Here is a 10,132-nt window from a genome sequence, read left to right as displayed (position 1 = left end):
GATTGCTGCTTGAAATAGAGAACTATCAGTGACCCAAGTGTAGTTGACTGCTGTTTGCAACCGAGCACTCTCAGTGACCCAAGTGTAGTTGACTGCTGCTTGAAATAGAGAACTATCAGTGACTCAAGTGTAGTTGACTGCTGCTTGCAACCGAGCATGCTCAGTGACCCAAGTATAGTTGACTGCTGCTTGGAATAGAGAACTATCAGTGACCCGAGTGTAGTTGACTTCTGCATGAAATCGAGACCTATCTTTGACCCAAATGTACATGACTGCTGTTTGAAATAGAGAACTATCAGTGACCCAAGTGTAGTTGACTGCTGTTTGCAACCGAGCATTCTCAGTGACCCAAGAGTAGTTGATTGCTGCTTGAAATAGAGAACTATCAGTGACCCAAGTGTAGTTGACTGCTGTTTGCAACCGAGCACTCTCAGTGACCCAAGTGTAGTTGACTGCTGCTTGAAATAGAGAACTATCAGTGACTCAAGTGTAGTTGACTGCTGCTTGCAACCGAGCATGCTCAGTGACCCAAATATAGCCGACTGCTGCTTGAAATAGAGAACTATCAGTGACCCAAATATACTAGTAGTCAGCTGCTGCTTGAAATAGAGAACTATCAGTGGCCCAAATATAGTTGACTGCTGCTTGAAATAGAGAACTATCAGTGACCCAAATATAGTTGACTGCTGCTTGAAATAGAGAACTATCAGTGACCCAAATATACTAGTAGTCAACTGCTGCTTGAAATAGAGAACTATCAGTGACCCAAATATAGTTGACTGCTGCTTGAAATAGAGAACTATCAGTGACCCAAATATAGTTGACTGCTGCTTGAAATAGAGAACTATCAGTGACCCAAATATAGTTGACTGCTGCTTGAAATAGAGAACTATCAGTGACCCAAATATAGTTGACTGCTGCTTGAAATAGAGAACTATCAGTGACCCAAATATAGTTGACTGCTGCTTGAAATAGAGAACTATCAGGGACCCAAGTGTAGTTGACTGCTGCTTGATATCAAGACCTATCAGTGACACAAGTGTAGTTGACTGCTGCTTGAAACCGAGAACTATCAGTAACCTGATGTAGCTGACTGCTGCTTGAAATCCTGAACTTTAGAAACATGATGCAGTTGACTGCTGCATGAAATCGAGAACTCTCTGTAATTTGATTTAGTTGATTGCTGCTTGTTAATCCATAGTTCTCAGTAACCTGATGTAGTTGACTGTTGCTTGTTAATCCTGAACTCTTGACCGCTGATTGATATTGAGAACATTCAGTTATCTGATTTAGTTGACTGCTGCTTGTTAATCTTGAAATCTCAGTAACCTAATGTAGCTGAATGCTGATTGATATCGAGAACTCTCAGTTATCTGATTTAGTTGATTGCTGCTTGTTAATTCTGAACTCTCAGTAACCTGATGTAGTTTACTGCTGCTTGTTAATCCTGAACTCTCAGTAACATAATGTGGTAGACTGCTGATTGATATCGAGAACTCTCAGTGACCCAACTATATTTGACTACTGATTGAAATCGAGAACTATCAGTAACCAGATGCAGTTGACTGCTGCTTGAAATCGAGAACTCTCAGTAACCTGATATAGCTGACTTCTGCTTAATATCGAGAACTCTCAGTAACCTAATGTAGTTGACTTCTGATTGTTAATCCTGAACTCTCAGTAACCCGATGTAGTTGACTGCTGCTTGTTAATCCTGAACTCTTATTAACCTGATGTAGTTGACTGCTGCTTGTTAATCCTGAACTCTTAGTAACCTGATGTACTTTACTGCTGCTTGATATCGAGAACCCTCAGTAACCTAATGTAGTTGACTGCTGATTGAAATCGAGAACTATCAGTAACCTGATGCAGTTGACTGCTGCTTGAAATCGAGAACTCTCAGTAACCTGATATAGCTGACTTCTGCTTAATATCGAGAACTCTCAGTGACCTAATGTAGTTGACTTCTGATTGTTAATCCTGAACTCTCAGTAATCTGATTTAGTTGACTGCTGCTTGTTAATCCTGAACTCTCAGTAACCTAATGTGGCTGACTGCAGCATGTTAATCCTGAACTATCAGCAACCTAATGTAGTTGACTGCTGATTGATATCTAGAACTCAAAGTTATCTGATTTAGTTGACTGCTGTGAAATCCAGAACTCTCAATGCAAAGACCTGATGATGACTGTTGCTTGAAAACGAGAACTCACAGTAATCTTATATAGTAAAATGCTGATTGAAAACTAGAATTCTCAGTAACCTTATTTACTTGACAACTCTTGAAATCGAGAACTATCAGTAATCTGATGCTGACTGTTGCTTGAAACCTAATGTAGTTGACTGCTGATTGAAATCGAGAACTATCAGTAACCTGATGCAGTTGACTGCTTTTTGAAATCGAGAACACTCAGTAACCTGATGTGGTTGACTGCTGATTGAAAACCAGAACTATCAGTATCTTGATTTAGTCTGCTGCGGACTGAACGCCAGAACTCCCAGTAACAATAGGTAGTTGACTGCTGCTGAAATTCCTGAACTTTTTATGACCTTATGTAGTTGACTGCTGGTTGAAAGCTGGAACTCGCAGTAACCTGATGAAGTTGACTGCCGCTTAAAATCGAAAACTCTCAGTAACCTGATATAGTTGATTGCTGATTAAAATCGAAAACTCCAAATGACCTTGTGTAGTTGACTACTGTTTAAAATACTGAACTCTCAATAATCTGATTTAGTTGACTGCTGCCGGAAAGCCAGAACTCGCAGTAAGCTGATGAAGTTGACTGCTGCTTGAAATCGAGATCTATCCGTGACCTGATATAATTGACTGCTGTTTTAAATCGAGAACTCTCAGTAACCTGATGTAGTTGACTGCACCTGAAATCGAGAACTCTCAGTAACCTGTTTTAGTTGACTGCTTCTTGAAAGCCAGAATTCTAAGTAAACTGATTTAGTTGACAGATGCTTGAAATCGAGAACTCACAGTAACCTTATGTAGTCGACTACTGATTAATATCCTGAACTCTTAATAACCTGATGCAGTGGACTGCTGCTTGAAAGCAAGAACTCGCAGTAACCTGATGTACTTGTCTGTTGCTTGAAGTCGATAACTTTCAGTAACCTGATGTAGTTGACTGCTGCTTGAAGTCGATAACTTTCAGTAACCGGATATAGTTTACTGCTGATAGAAATTAAGAACTCCCAGTAACCTATGACTGTGTGTGGTGTGCTCTGTACTTCCGGGAAATCTACCCTTAACTTTTATCTTTTTTTATGTAGTCAACTACTGCTTAAAATACTGAACTCTCTATGACCCAAATTTAGTTGACTGCTGCTTGAAAGCCAGAACTCGCAGTAACCTGATGAAGTTGACTGCTGCTTGAAAATTAGAACTATCAGTAACTGGTTTAGTTAGCAGCTGACTGAAAGCTAGAACTCCCAGTAACCTTATGTAGTTGACGACTAGTTGAATCCTGAACTCTCAATAACCTTATGCAGTTGACTGCTGCTTGAAATCCAGTATCCTTATCAATCTGATTTAGTTAGAAATTTTAATAACCTGGTATAGTTGACTGCTGCTTGAAATCCTGAACTCTCAGTAACCTGATATACCCGACTGCTGTTTGAAATCCTGATCTCACAGTAACCTAATATAATTGACTGCTGATTGAATCCTGAATTCACAATAACATGATATAGTTGACTGTTGCTTGAAATCCTGAACTCTCAGTAACCTAATTTAATTGACTGCTGGTTAAAATTAAATAGAGAACAATCAGTATCCCAAATGTAGTTGACTATTAATATTTACATCGAGAACAATCTTTGACCTAAATGTAGTTGACTTCTGATTAAAATTGAGAAATATCAGTGACCAAATTGTAGTTGACTACTGATTTAAATCGAGAATTCTCAGTGACCTAAATGTAGTTTACTACTAATTTAATTCGAGAACTATCAGTGACCCAAATTTATTTGACTGACTACCGATTTAAATCGAGAACCATCAATGTATTTGACTACTGATTTATATCCTAAAATATGCAAGACATTCTCAGAGGCCAAATATAGATTATTTTCATGATAATTAACTTTATCACATGTTTGACGTCGTAGGATTGGAATAAAGCCATAACATAATTTGGTTACTACACTAATGTAATAAAGCTTTGACGTTGACGTACATGGGTCGTTGGTCGCATTGACTTTTTCTAAATAAAGAAAGGAGAAGTTTTGATGCTTCAGCAGGAAATGCTTACATTTGATAAAAAAGAACATTACATTTGTGTTTCCGCATTGAATTTATTAAACTCGGTAGAGCCTCGTATTTTATTATTTATTGAACTTGTTTTATAAACTCAGTATAAAACGCACTCATATGATATTCTCTATATATCTTCCTAAGAAGTTTAACTCATGCAGCTGAGTTCTAGGAATTCTATGAAGGAACTTAGAATGTAGTGAACCCGAAATGTTAACCGGTAAATTACGTGTTTCCCCGTATACGATTCGGCATTCTCCGTTTTTTTTTTACGGAAAGCCATGTTCGCGTTAAATCTACGCCCGAAGAATTCCGAGTACGTATTCATACGGAAATTACCGAGTTTAGTGTCATTACGGGTTTATCTGGTTCCCTGTCCTATAATGGTTTCCATTCAAAATGGCTTCCAATTTCCAAAGTTTGCAGGGGACCAGTCTACATTACGGGTCCACTTCCTTAGAAATGAACTGGTCTAGGAAGCATATTATTTAATTTCGTGTTGCAGTTTATTATTCATAGAATCACTTAGCGTGACACAGCCCAGCGAACTTAGACTACCGCGTAACTGAAAAAGTTAAGAAATTTAAAAGAAATATTTTAATAGGAATAATGTCAGTAAATCGGTCGCAATAAGTGTACTTCAGTGAGCTAGTCGAAAGAAGTCCAAAGTAAATAGAAGCTATTTTTCCATTTTTTTGTGTGCAATGTTTCGTGTAGAACGGATGCTTTAGTTACTATAATGCATTTTGCAGGGAATGAGACTGTTTTCGTGTTTTTTCTGATGATTTGCGGATGGAAACAGAAAGTAGGGGTTAACTGTGCGGAGAAGAACACATATGCGCCATTTTTAGTGTAGCAGAATACTATTGACTGACATTTCACTAAGAAATATTAAAAAAAAAGTTCTGTAAAGATATGTATTTAGGACCTGAAGCTGTCATAGATCTAAAGACTTTTAACCTGAATGACGTTATTGCCGTTAACCTCGCATACGTCCTTAATAGAAATAAGAAATGAATATCACTTATGACATTGTACAAAGGAAGATAAAAAGGGTGAGATTAATTGGGGTTTATCTGTTTGCATTCAGTCCTGGCTTAAATGTCTTTATAAAATATTCTTCTTTATCAAAGTTTCCTGGTTGCCGAAATTTCTGTGTTGATTTTGTAAAACGGAAAAATCTTGGATGGGATCTCGTACAGGGGGTCATTAATTTTGCTGGCTTACCTGTTAAAACCGAAGATTTGAGTCTTAAAAAAATTATTACCAGGAAACAGCACTTAAGGTGATATACGTATAAGGTGATTTTCCATAAAATAAAAATAATATTATTGCCATAATTTATAATTACTCTGAGTACTTATTTTAATCGCCCATTCTCTAATGTGAGCTAATTTTAAAAAACAATGTGAACAAAAATTTAATAATAGAGCTACGGCCATGAACAAAAAAGCTAGAAGACTTATTTCTACTGGGATCGATAATAAAGTATTTTTAACAAAGAGAAATAACATTACAAATAAAAAGAGGTATCAAATGTAGATCAATATGCAAAAAAAAAAAAAAAAAAAAAAAAAAAAAAAAAAGGAAAAAAAATCGAATCAAGTTCTCTTGAAATACGCTGAAGTCGTCGCCCTTATAAAGTTCTGCATTGCTAGAATCAGTGAGCGACTTTGAATTAATCTGTACTGCCTGACGCTCTATTCATTTTCAAAAGTCAATTCTAAAACGACCTGATTTGTATTCCTATCAAACAAAGAAAACTAAAAACTGTGTGTTATTATGCAACACACACACACAAACACACACACACACACACACACACACACACACACACAGACAGACAGACAGACAGACAGACAGACAGACAGTTTTTACAATTATTACGTCATAGCATCAAACGTCAAAGCGGAGAGGTGGAAAAGAAAACAAAACAAAACAGGCAATATGTGGTGTATATCTTCAAAGGTATGTAGATAACAAGCCAGCCCTTTATAACGTTAGAATTGAAATAGATCTAATATATCTCATTTAGTGATTTGCTCTGGAATAAAATCATTGTTTGGGGTTCATATGCGAAGGGATGTGATATAATTCCTTCGCATCTCAACTCCAAACATGATTTTATTCAACGACAAATCACAAATGAGATAAATCATTTCTTAAATAAAACTTACTATAATGCTGCCGCCGCGAAATCCAGTCACTACAACTGCAGAATCTTCACAAATAAAATTATTAAAAAAAATAAATAAAAAAATTCTGCTATGCGTTAGAATGCGTTGAACAATTTATCACCGGAATGTTCACGTCAAAGGCCAATTCAGAATTAAAGAAATTAATAAGAAATGGAGCTTACTTAGTTTAAAAAAAACCCCAAAAAACTAAAAATAAGACTGAGAACGACTCAATTAAATTGAAAAATCGTATCGCCCGCATTATTCAGAAGTACCAAATGCCGGAAGGTTCACGTCAAAGGCCAATTCAGAATTAATGAAATTAGTGAGAAATGGAGCTTACTTAGTTTAAAAAAAACCCAAAAAACTAAAAATAAGACTGAGAACGACTCAATTAAATTGAAAAATCGTATCGCCCGCATTATTCAGAAGTACCAAATGAAAAATATCACAAAGCCTTGTTATAGATGTGTTCTTGGAAACGCTACTAAATATTCATTTGCAGTCATGGAAACATATATTTTCAATAACGAGAACAGGTTTTAAAAGGTTGAATACATTTTATTCCGGAATAATTGGTATCAAAGAAGTAATAAATGGAGAAATGTATTGACATCAATATTTGAATGTAGTTTTTCTCCAAATGAAGGTTCTTACAGGTAATACGAAACTTCGTAGTACTGTAAAGCAAAAGTAGTTTTAACATGCCAGCAGAGATTCTAATTGGCCAAACAGAGTGCTGCATTTCCAATGGCTTGGTAAACTGAGGAAGCGTTTTTTAAAACGAAGATACAGTGACTTAAGAAATGAAAATAAACTTTATTTCAGAAAATCAAATTTACCTTTTTGACCATACATGCCCTAGAATATGCTGCAAACTACAAAATGTCAAAATTTCATTTGCCTATTATATTGATTTAAAACTTCAGTCTGATATTTCAGAGAGTGTTTGATAAAAGCCGGGTAAAATATAACTATTACCCGAGTGAAACAATGATTTGGACATGTTAAAATTATTAATTATATGTATGTGTTACTGTTTCGTTACTGGGAAATTGTAACCTACTTATTACGAATTCAGCTTATCCAAATTGGACTTTTTGCTCTGAACAATGATTTGGTCCTGATATTTAAGCAAATAGATAATCTCGCCTTAGTTTTGAAGGGAACAAGTAATTAATCTGGTCTAAATGCCAGCCAGGATAGCCCAGAATCTTCTAAAACATTTTGCTTGCTCCGTCCATAATAATTGTTCCATTATCATAAAAGGCATTGAAACGATACATTTAAATGGCGAAGACGCCTCATAACATATATATAACTGTGTGAGATGTAGGTTGATTTTATACACTGTAATTGAGAAACCACAGCTTGGCATGTAATAGGCTAGTCTGTCACAAGAATTTATTCCTTTCTTAGGAAAGGTAAATAAAGACGAAGCATTACATAATTGGGCCGTGTTCCTAATTACGCTATTTAACCTTTACCCGCTAAATTTCTAAAATGGACTGGTCCATCATTCAATTAGGGTAATACCAATTATTATTTGAAGGGGTGTTTACTCAAAATTTACTGATTGAATAGCGAAAAGTGCAGACCATGATCAGCCTGCACGGATCTGCACTGGTCGCAAAGGCTGAATCACTTGCCGCCAGCAGGCTAAAGATTCAAACACAGGTGTAGTCACTTTTGAATTGTGTAAAACAAGTAAAACAAAGCATGAAGACATTACTTTTCATCAGCATAGAATGCATTCTGTACAAATGGGCGTCGGCACAAGCAGTTGTTTATCCTCCAAGAATTATTACATTGTGTGCTATTTTCATGTATTGTTTAAGCATTCTAACAGATTAAAATGAATCAATAGTAAGCCAACAGAAGTTTAATAGCAATGTTTATTCAATGTACATGTTCGTGATAGTCTTCTTTATTAGAATAGATATTGCTTGTTTAAAGGGATACACATGTAGAGTTGTTGACGAAAAAAGTAATATCGTTTGAATTATCGTTCAAACAATATTTCTCACATATTACTGACATATTTTGTTTAAATATAAATACTTTTTAAACTGACGATGTGGTTGCGCTAAATAAGTTCATGATTTTGCTAATCTGACCTAGTCAGGTTAGAAAAGCATCTGCATTGCTATGAAATGTCGTATTTCAGTTTTCAGTTGTCTGTTTTAACGTCAATAATTTTAACTACAAAAAAGGTAAGATTATTAAAGTTTGATGGTAAAACTTGTTTGTACGATTTGTCTCACGTTTTCGCGACTTAACATGTTTGTAGCAAGTTTTAATTTGATAAAACTGCCTCTTTCTATCTCCTTTTTTACTATACAATAATGTGTGGGAGATTTAGATACTTCGTAAAAGAAAATCCGTCATAGTGGTATCATGTATATCTGCCATTTTGGAGAAAGCTTGTGAGACATAGCAACAATATCCAAAGGGGCGTTCCTTATCAGAAAAATCGGATCTATGCATTGACTGGGTAGAAACATGTAAATAAATCATCGATCTATTTATTGAAAGAAACAAAAGAATTTTCTTTTAACTGTAAACTCGCTAATTGTAACGGTATTGATTATGTTTCATACCCAGCATATTTTTTTGCTTTCTGATATGATTCTGAATATGTGGGTGCGTCTTCTTTATTTGTGACATTGATACTATATAGATTTCTGCTTATTTTCAAACGACGTGTTTCTTTGCTTTGAAAGGAAAATTCAAAAAGAGCTGCTAAGGATTGTCTTTGTTCTTGTACTTACAGTGGTATTGTCTGTGCCATCTAGTGGCTGCAATAATGTCTCCCTGTACATCTAGTCAGTATTGTTTTTTTTTCTACCACTAGACATTATGCCAATCCCTTTATATAACACATTACATATCGAATGCAACGTAGGTAGCTGCGGATTTTCTTTTAGACTTTGCCCTCAGAGTCCTTTAATCTGTAGAACATTTTCCTGAACTATAATAGTTATAAGGTTTTCTTTTTTTTGCTGAAATCACAGGGCAGGTGTACATTTGTTGTGGAATTTGTATTCTGCAGCACCAATTCAACATGAGGTCTCAGTTTTGAGCTAATTTAACAGTGTATTTGTTTGATGGAAAATATTCTTCTTGCTTTAGCCTTGATCCCCATTATACTTTGATTTTTTTTACACAGCATTGTTGTTCATCAACATACATTTAAACAGGTTCCTGTGGTATGTTGCAGCCCTTTTATATAAATTAAAGGCTTACCATTTAATGTGTTTTTGCCATATCAGCACTCTCTGTATGTCGACCGCACCTTTTGAACTCTAAAATATCGCTCCGCGCCCTCGCCATTTGAACGTCTTAATTATCTTTTTTTTTTGATTTGCGCTAGTGGGATCGCCGGAACAAATTGGCACAATTTAGCTACTACATCCTTCTCCTTTCTGGCAGATTGTTATGATTTTTTTGTCATTTAATGGCAAGATTTTGAAACCGATCTCTAAGTTTTCCCTTCAATTAAATGCGCGTTTAGATAAAATAGATGTAAATTGACACTAGCCATTTCTGCCAAGATCTAATGATATTTTTATTAGAACTATATACATGAAATTCGATATCCCGAATTCGCTTATCTCAAATTGTCGGCCATTTTGAAGACATTTTCAAGTCCAGTCGTCCCGAAAACATTTGAACAAGGTATCATATTAAGTCGA

This window comes from Mercenaria mercenaria, chromosome 6, assembly GCF_021730395.1.
Source record: "Mercenaria mercenaria strain notata chromosome 6, MADL_Memer_1, whole genome shotgun sequence".
Lineage (NCBI taxonomy): Eukaryota > Metazoa > Mollusca > Bivalvia > Venerida > Veneridae > Mercenaria > Mercenaria mercenaria.
The sequence above is the reverse complement of the archived record's forward strand: the minus strand, read 5'-3'. Positions refer to the sequence as shown.